The sequence below is a fragment of the Aquarana catesbeiana genome, linkage group LG10 (genome assembly GCF_042186555.1).
Source record: "Aquarana catesbeiana isolate 2022-GZ linkage group LG10, ASM4218655v1, whole genome shotgun sequence".
In the NCBI taxonomy this organism is placed as follows: domain Eukaryota; kingdom Metazoa; phylum Chordata; class Amphibia; order Anura; family Ranidae; genus Aquarana; species Aquarana catesbeiana.
In genome coordinates, this window is record NC_133333.1 from 32,078,167 (window position 1) to 32,088,806 (window position 10,640).

Sequence of the window (10,640 nt, forward strand, 5' to 3'; positions counted from 1 at the left end):
TCGTGTGAGGGCTTCAAGGCCACTGGGAGAGAATGGAGCAGTTGGAAGCAGAAGCTGCTGATCAGAGCATGGGCTGATGGGAGCATCTGTCTCCATCCAGGCAAACAGCAATGCATAGTTAAATGATCTTTTACTTTTGTAAATGAGTAATCAGCCTTGTCAGGGCTGTGTGGTCTATCTATTGGCAGATCTGTCACACAGCCCCACCTGTGCTTACTACTCATTCACAAAAGTAAAAGATCATTCAGTGCTGTTGTTGTCCAGCCTGTGTGATGTATCTGCAGTTGATTATTAAAATACACAGCACCTGCAGATAGATCACATAGCTCCAACAGTGCTGAAAGAAATTTTACCAGTGCTTTCATTGCAGATAATATCAACGCTAATAGGATAAGCTAGCACATGGCACAAAATCCATTTTTTTGAGAGAGTGGGTGGTAGCGATAGCGTTGGTTGTACCTTCCCAATGGGAACACCCACAAATTGGGGTTCAGCCTAGGGTGCAGCTACACCAAGCAAAGACGGGGATAAAATTTGACTTTTAATACGTGTTACATGCACTTGGTCCCCTGGGGGATTCAGCTATGACTTTTTATGTTGTGTTGCTGGTCCTTCTGTAAGTGAAGTCATTTATTTCCACTTGGTCAATAATTATTTGTTAAAAATGTTGTCTCTGAAAACCAATGTAAACTTGTAAAAACAAAAAAAAGACAGAGCATACTGATATAAGAAGAGGGCAGAGTGACAAAGAGAACAGCAAAGGTACAGTGTGATATGTCCCTTATGCCTATGTCTTGTAGTTCAGTAGAAAATGTCCATCCTCGATGCCCCCCACCCCTGTATTGTTCCAATACAGCCGGGGGTTAACACAACTAGGGGGCTTTTCCAGGCTCTCATCAATAGTGCCTAACTATGCCTGCCTTTTTTTGTTCAGCTCCGCCATTCATAGAAGCTAATTACTACAGCTTCTATGGATGAAACACCATCTATGAACATAGGATACAGACCTATCAATCATCCATCCATCCTTCATTTAGAGATCATGTGCTTCTAACAGCCCCTTTGTTCTATTAACCCTTCCCACACCAGAAGATTGTGGCAATGAGGAAGAGGGTGGGGATATTGGAGAATAGAAGATTTCTAATGAACTACAAGATAGAATCACAAGGGACACCACACATTAAGTAATGTTGCTTATGTTTTTTGTTTTTTTTGTCTTTTGTAGACTTTGTAAACTTAGACTGTAATATATTATTTACATTTATATCAAAAACACATCAAAAGAAAAACCCAAATACAAAGAACACCGTATAAAGTAAACTAAGCTATCCTTAATACAAAGTTATGGGGATTTTTTCAAGCAAATTTTGCGTTTTATTGATGGAAATTGAGTTAACCTAAGCTAAATTGTGCTAGTAGTGAGGTTGGTAATTTTGCAACAAAATATATGTTTACCAAATTGGTTGGCTCATCTTTGGTTACAATATTTTATAAATATGTATTTATAATTCATATTTAATAGAATTTGTGATATCCAAGATTATGAATGTTTATTCAATTGTACATTAGCATTTTGTATAAAACCACTGCTGAAGAAAAGCATCCACACAACATGATGCTGCCATCACCATGTTTCACGGTGGGGATGGTGTGTTCAGGGTGATGTGCAGTGTTAGTTTTCCTCCACACATAGCCTTTTGCTTTTAGGCCAAAATGTTCAATTTTGGTCTCATCTGACCAGAGCACCTTCTTCCACATGTTTGCTGTGTCCCCCACATGGCTTCTGACAAACTGCAAATGTGACTTCTTATGGCTTTCTTTCAACAATGGCTTTCTTCTTGCCACTCTTCCATAAAGACCAGATTTGTGGAGTGCACTACTAATAGTTGTCCTGTGGACAGATCCTACCATCTGAGCTGTGGATCTCTGCAGCTCCCTTAGAGTTACCATGGGCCTCTTGGCTGCTTCTTTGATGAATGCACTCCTTGCCTGGTCTGTCAGTTTAGGTGGACGGCCATGTCTTGGTAGGTTTGCAGTTGTGTCATACTCTTTCCATTTTTAGATGATGGATTGAACACTGCAACGTGAGATTTTCAAAACTTGAAATATTTTTGATAACCTAACCCTGCTTTAAACTTCTCCACAACTTTATCACTGACCTGTCTGGTGTGTTCCTTGGTGTTGATGCTGTTTGTTCACTAAGATTCTCCAACAAACCTCTGAGGGCTTCACAGAACAGCTGTATTTATACTGAGATTAAATTGCACACAGGTGGACTCTATTTTCTAATTAGGTGGCTTCTGAAGGCAATTGGTTCCACTAGATTTTAGTTAGGGGTATCAGAGTAAAGGGGGCTGAATACAAATAAACCCCATACTTTTCAGATATTTATTTTAAAACCATTTATCATTTTCCTTCCACTTCACAATTATGTGCCCCTTTGTGTTGGTCTATCACCTAAAGCCAGCCCATACTCATATTACTACTCAATGCCGTTCCATAATGGGTCCATAGGTGCAGGACCCTGTTTGCCAGGCTTCAGTGTACCTTGGCGTTTCCAGGTTGTGTGTAAAACCTTTTGGATGCTCTTCTTTATGGTTGGCTCTTCTATCCAGTACAACATACGTTACCTCCAAGCTTGGGTAGAAGGGCAAAAAGTTCTGAGACGCTGTTTTTAAACCAAACATGTATTGTTCTTTGATACACCAATAAACAACTACAATGTTACCTTTTATATTCCCAGATGAAGGAGCCACATAGCCTCTGAAACACATCGGGTAGAGCATACCAGATTGTCATTTTGCTGTTTCAGTTGGTGTATTTTCAGTTGTTCATATCATGTATATTTCATGTGTCTTGTCCTTTACTGATAATTCATAATAAATATGTTTTTATCAATTTATCTGTTATGTGTTTGAAGTGCCTATAAAGTCCCACAACTGGGGAACTATGTCTATATTCGTATTTAGGGATGTGGCACACTCTGGAGTCTAATCACCGATACCCTATGTTCTGGTACTTGTTACACAGAGATTGTGGACATTTGAGTATGTGTGGATGCATTGCACACTTGGAACCAGGGGCGTAGCTACCACCATAGCGACCCATGCGGGCGCTATGGGGCCCGCAGCCGAGTGGGGCCCAGTGAGGATAAGAGCACCGCCGGCACAGTCTCCCAGCCAGGGGAAGAAAGAGGAAAGGAAGAGGCGAGCTGTCCGTATCAGCAGAGAGCTGAATTGCCCGATGTAATAGCTTTCATTAGAACTTCCAGTGTTCCCGGGGCTCACGTCACATAGCTCCACCTTTTGGCCCGGTGCCTTTGATAGACAGAACGCAGATCCAATGCGGGACATGTGACGTCATCAAAGGCGTCGGGCCAAGAGGTGGGGCTATGTGACGATGAGCCCCGGGAAGACGGGAAATTCAAATGAAAGCTATTACAGCGGGCAATCCCGCTCTCTGCTGATCCGGGTGGCTTGCCTCTTCCTCTGCATAGGTGGGGCTGTATGGGGCACAGGCAGACCAGGCTGTATTGGGCACAGGTCACGCTGTATTGGGCACAGGTCACGCTGCATTGGGCACAGGTCACACTGTATGTGGCACAGGTCACGCTGCATTGACACTAGGGCAGCTGGGGGGGGCTGTTTGCAGGGGGGCCCCATACAACATTTTGCTATGGGGCCCTGCTATTTCTAGTTACGCCCCTGCTTGGAACTACTTACTAATTGTTATTTATCTAATATTCACATAATTGTGAGTGCAGCTCCTGTCATAAAGGAACACACTAAACGCAGAAAGGTTTTTTTTATACAAAAATAATAATTGAGCTTCTGACCCTACAAGGTAACTGACCAATCAGAGTAAATGAGAAAAACTATTTAAAATGAGATTTACTAACCTCGTGTGGTGCTTGTAACCATATTAGCGCACTTGCAATGAAAACAACTAAATGCTGTCCATGATACTTTTTTATTTTGCACTGACATTCAGGACAAGTGGTATTCCCTATTTGATCCAAGCAGCACTTCTGGCCCCAAAAGCTTGTCCTGAAAATTTTAAATGCCTTATAAATCTCTTGTACAAAACTTTTTTCCTGAGGACAGAAGACAAGTAACAACCTCAGATCCTCAAAAGTGGTAATGACAAGTGATAAAGCACAGAATCAAATGACATACATTCCATTATTGTCTGGAGGTTCCCTTAAAAGCATCAAAAGACACTTCCGTTTTCCATTGATAAGTACAATACTGCTTTTTGACAGAATTAATGAAAAATAGTTAAAGTTTCAGGATCAAGATCATGCTGTTTAAGTGCATATTTTTGTATGTGCGTGTGTATATATTTTTGTATATGCCTCATACAAAGCCCTAAAAAAAACAGCAACATTTCAAATAGCATGTTAAGAAGTCAGCCTGGTAGGCTATTTGTGCATCCAGACCCTGTGGCCTTAAAAAAAAAAAAATCTTGGTATTTATTCAAAGCAGATCACAGCCAATTTTCACGGGGCAGATTGTGGTTGTTCCATGTTGTGTGGCTATGTGTGCCAAATAAATAAATATGTTCTCATAAGGGCACAATGTCTTCTGGCATAAATAGCCTGGTGAGTTGGCTCCTTATACCCAATACCAACAGGTGCGTGCGGAAATTTTTTTTTCTTGGGGTTGTGTATGTAACCAAGTGTTGGCTTCTCACTGCCAACAGAAAGAGAGGGACAAAGCAAAAAAAAAAAAAAAAAGGTCAAGACCAGGGCAATTTTAAGGAAGACAACATTTTAATTCATCTTACAGTATAATAAAACAGTTGGTGGGAGATACCATCTCTTGCTCATTTTTGGGATCAAAAGCTAATTAGAAATTATCAAAATTGTTCGAAATTTAATTAATATAACTTTGTGTTTGGCCACCATAATTTGTGTTAATTCTGAAAGCTTTAATTACAGCTCTCTGTCATTCTTAGTTGACATTGTTTCTACAATTGGAGCAAAAAGTGTATAAAAAATGTGGTGCTAATTGATAAAAACCAAGATTCAGCCAACTGAATTTCTAAATTCTACTTCAGTATCAAGTGATTTGTTACTTTAAACTGGGAAATGATTGACCTCATTGGTGGCAGAATACTGAAGTTGGAAGGTGAAGGAAAGCTTCCAAAATTTCAACAAATCCCTGTTTATCCAATATAAATGCTATTCGTTACAAAATGAGTTAATTGATTTTGATATGATACATGTGTGTACAGTCCCACACACTGTTAACCTGTAATAATTCCATAGAATAATATCTTTTTCAAGCCCCTCTTTTATCTCAAAATAGTGGCAGATAATAGAATGGCCACAGTGCTTAGTGTCATAATGAAATCTGTTACAGTTTCAGGCAAAAATTATTATATTATATTCTATGAAATTCTATTCCTAGTGCTCTGTTCATACACTTGTTGACAGATAAAAACAATCCTAGAAGGTGTCTGGGTTACACTAAGGAAGAAAAGTGGAGTAGTTGACCAAAACCAGAAGACCTTCATGAAGACATTGTGGTAACACTAGGGAAGATGCCCATTCATACAGTAGCATAGAAGTTGGTAATGAATGGTAGGTCCCAAAGCTCCTAATACCTAAGCAAAAGCTGATGAGATAGAACATGGCACAGGACATGTTTCACTGTTTAAACAAAATCCAGCGCCACCTACCCCACTGGGAGGCGAGCCTTGGTTTACCCCAGGGGAAGATTTGGCCTTTTTTAAGTCTTGGGGAGGAGCTCAAGAAATCCCTTGCTTCCACTTTATGACAGATACTAACTTGAAATCCCTAGCAGACCTTTGTAGAGAATGGGGAACATTGTCCTGGGATGGTTGGAAACATATCCAGCTAAAAAAAATGTTTTAAAAGTTACGGGATGGTTTGAGACCCAGTAATTCCCTAACTGGGTTCAAGGTTATGTGCCTGGATAGAGATGACTCAACCCACTTACTCTCCAAATTGTATAAACTTTTACTAGAGAAGCACTTGGACCCCCATTACATTAAGGAATGGAGGAAGGAATTGGGTAGAGGGCTATCTGATGGTAGCACTGAGAAGATTACAACATTAGCTCACATGAGCTTCTTCAGTCAACTCTAAAGCCCTAGAATGTTGTTATATATTCTTGTCAAGGTGATATAGTGTACCTGACAAACTGTCTTGCATATGTCTGATTAGTGTCTGAGGGATTGCGGACAGAAAGGCACCTTCTTACATTTGTAGTGGGAATATCCTGTTATCCGACCCTTTGGGGTTGAAAACCGCAAACTAATTGTTAAGGTGACAAACAACCAGATTGATGGCAAATATCTTATCGCAATCCACTGGAAATCGCCAGTGGCCCCTGCAGTCAAGGAATGGCTATTGAGGGTACAAGATATTATGGAGGGCGAGGAGTGGAGGCATCATTGCACCAACACCTACTCTAAATTCTACAAATGTTGGGCCTTATAGATATATTTCATTCCTGTGACTTGTATAAACAATTAACGTTGTAACTAAAGAGAATTGTTAAGTTATATTTTGCTTTTTATGTTTCATACTGAGGCTTGCTGACCAGGAAATATCATGTATACTTTTTATCTTTCCTTGGAGCTGGATGGGCTTTGATGCCATACTCATGGTGTTTTTTTTGTTATATTCCCCCTATCTTGCTGTCTCTCCCCCTTCTCCCCCCCCCCCCCACATTCCCCCCCTGCACCTCTCCGTATTCATGGTTGGGTTCTCTGCATTTTCTTCTGATATTAGTTTGATAATGTTTTTTGCCCACCCCATCTTTTTTGTAGAACCCTGATGATGTTTCTTTACGTATTTTTTTTTGGAACACTCTTGAAAATGTTTGTGTTTGTATTTTTTTTCCCATTTTCTGAAAAATGAAAATAATGATTTTTCAAAATAAATACAGAAAGATTTCTGCAACAATTTGTGAAACAGAAATACAACTACATTCTACAGTTAAAATGGCAGAAAAAAAGAAAAACATTTTTGTTGCCTCTGGAAGGTGGTAACAACAATTTCCTGGGAAGTGCAGAATGTAGTGATGGTATATTACCTTTAGAGGAGGCATCACTAAATGTCGGACCGTGGTCCAGATCTAGACCAAGGCACTGTCCCATCCAGACCCGCGGTCATGCCATTTAGGAGTCGCTTCTTTCCCCCTGACCTCCACCGGTATCATTCTCAAGTCAGAGCGGGAGGCATAATACCAATGAAAGGAGAGCAGGAGGCACAGTCGCACTGGATGGAAGTTGGGGGTGGGAACTGCATGAGTTAACTCTCCATGATTAACTAGAATGTGATTAACTAGCATGTGATTGGTTGCTAGGACACCGGGCAGTCCTAGCAACCTATCATCAGCTTGTAACTATGAAAAGTTAACCCCCTGCAGCTCCCGTTTCCGCCCTCTATTCAGTGCTGCTGTACTTCCTGCTCTCCGCTCTGTGTAAACTAGGAGACCATAGGCAAGAGGACATGGTTGTAAAGTTGCTTGGGGGGGGAGTGATGTGTGTGGGGATAGTGATCTAAAGGGGGCAGTTGTGATCAGGGCAGAGTACATTATTGTGGGGTGGGGGAGATGGTGATTTGACAGGGAAGCAGTGCTGTGGGTGAGAGATATAAAGGGGAGCAGTGCTGTGGGGGGGATATGAAGCTTTGGGGGGCAACATAACAAGGTTGCAGTGCTGTAGGGAGGGGTGATGTTAAAAAAGGGGAAGTGCTGGGGGGGGGACTGATGTGAAGTGGGGGACTGTGATGTGCTGTGGACTGAGGATGACATTGTGATATAAAATGACAGGGATTGTGATGGGAAAGGTCTGAGACATTGCCCAAACATGCGATTTAGACCTCTGCTGGAAGAAAATTTTACTGATCGGACCTCTATGAATTTTAATTCAATACCCCGTTTTAGACTGTCCATACCTGCCTTCTAAGGAAATTATGACTAAACACCAAGTGTTTGAATGTTTTAAACATCATCCCTGTTCTCCTCGATCTTGCCTTCTCAAAAACCTGATAGTTCCAAACTAAATAAAGAGATTTCGAGATGAGCAATATCTTGGAACAGATTAATTTTTATGGATACTGTTGGAGCCTAATTAAAAACCCCTGATAAATCTTTTCAGTCGAAGAACTTCACGTGAGGAAACCAGAAAAGATAATTATTAATTAATGAATTAACTATAATTATATCGGGTCAATGCTGTTTTTTCTACAAGTTTACACAGTTTTGGAGAAAATATCTTGAGCAAAGTTCAGTTAACTTAAGTTGAGTTAAATGACTTCACTTACAGAAGGACTATCAACACAACATAAAATTTCCTAGTTGAATCCCCCAGAGGGCCAAGTGCTTGTAGCACATTAATCCTGTGTTGATCAGTGGTCTGGTTGTGTGTTAAAAGAAAATGTTTATTACTACCTATGCTTGGTGTAGCTGCACCCTAAGTTGCTTGAGTTTTAGTAGCTCATACGGTTGTGGACATGGCGTTCAAGAAGATTGAAAGCCGGGTTCCACCCAAAAGTGGAACTTCCGCTCATCGGATTCCTCCCCCCCTCCAGTGTCACAATTGCCACCTTTCAGGGGGGAGGGGGGTGCAGATACCTGTATAATACAGGTATCTGCACCCACTTCCGGGAATAGACTCCCGCGGGAGTCAAGCCCCCTCCCGCACTCTCCCCCGCTGTCTCCTGGGAAAGACACGGGTCTCAGGAGATAGCGGGGACCATTGAGAACGCGCAGCGCGACTGGCGCATATGCAGTAGGGAACCGGGAAGTGAAGCCGCAACGCTTCATTTCCTGATTCCCTCACTGAGAATGGCGGTGGCAGCACCCGAGGACCGAGGGACGGTTTGATCTCGGGTGCCGACAACGCTGGACCCCGGGACAGGTGGGTGTCCTTATTTTAAAAGTCAGCAGCTGCAGTATTTGCAGCTGCTGACATCTAAAAAAAAATTTTTCGCCGGACTTCCGCTTTAAGGCAAACGGGAGCAGGGAGATGGGTCTTAAGTTACTTAAATAGGTGGGGTCCAATGAAATGATTGGCAATCTTATGGGCAGTAAGCAAATTGGTGGATGGAGGTAGTGGGGGGTGAAGAAAGGAATTAACGGTAGAAAAGAGTTGACAAGGTTTGAATGAGAGAGTTTGATGAGAGTGGTGTAGCAGGTTTGTTTAGCAGTGTGAGGCAGGAGTTGTCTTTGAGAAAGGCTGATTTGTAGAGGGTGAAGTCTTGCAGGGATTTAGTTTTAGACCACGTTCGCTCAAGAGCACAGCTGTGTCTCTTGAGATTTCTGGCTTCATCTGTTTGCCAGGGTTGCAGCAGCCTGGTTCTGCATGTAGAAAGAGGAGCAAGTGTGTCCAGGGAGGATGATAGTATGTTGTTGTAGATGGAAGTGGTCAGGTCTGGGCAAGGCAGGGGTGCGATTTTATCATGACGGCAGTCAGTAGCAGAATGAAGAAGGGAAGGGTTGAGGTGGCGAAGTTTCCTGCGAGTAACTGTTTGCAGGTTGGTGGCATGGGAAGTAGGAGACAGGGAAAATGTGAAACTGATCATGTTGTGATTGGAGAAAGGAAAGAGGGTGTTAGAGAGGTTGCAGGGAGTGCAGAGGTGGGAGAATATGAGGTCAACAGTGTTGCCATTAGAGTAAGTGGTAGTTTGCATCCATTGTGTTAGGTTAAAACAGGAGGTTACGTTGATTAGTGTTAACATTGATTGGAATGTTAAAGTCACCTAGGATGATGGCAGGTACTTCAGGTGAGAGAAAGTAGGGTAGCCATGTGCAGAAGTCATCGAGAAAGCGTGACACTGACAGAGGTACATTGCTGACGCCTGACTTAAAGAGGACTTATTGTTTGTTAATGTATGGAGAACATTTAATACTAAAGACTGCTTCCTATATGATACTTGGAAAATTTTAATAACATGGAGTTGTACTGGGCCTCTGGCTGAATTATAGTGATTCAAGTAGACACATGCTATCTGTGAAGTGTGAGTTGGGAAAGCTAATGATCAGGCCACAGAACTAGACAGGAGACATCTCATGTAGGACACACACAGTAAGATACAGGATCCTGAGGAGAATTACAGAAGTGCAAACCTGGTTGGGTTGTTGCTGATGATGGATAGGGGACAAAGGCACCCTCTTGTCAATGAGGAGCAGACCACCTTCATATAACATGCGACAAGTGACCTAGGCCCCCATGTCACATGGGCCTCATGTGTTCAGCAGACAATCTGAGCCCTATCCTTTAACCATGAAGGAGATGCAGGGCCTGTGCATAGAGCCCCAGCCATTGGTGGGTCATTGCTATGGTAACCAGGAGAATGGTAAGTGAAGGGTTTATAACTCGCCATTAATGCACACATTGAAGAAAGAGAGTTCTGCCTGAGCTGTGGACTGTATATGGGCAGAGCAGCAAGGCCCTAGTCAATCATTTGTTATAACAGGCCTCTGGTGGAATGGTTGGCCCGGATTTCACATTTGTGACACTAGAATAGGTTTTGGAATCTGTTCGTATGGTCTACACAGGCTACGTGACTATCTGTCCTATGGAAAAACACCTTTACAGCTTGAGGCTTATCAAACAAATCATTGTCTTTCAACTAAATATTTGTTAGCTAACTCTGGGAGCAT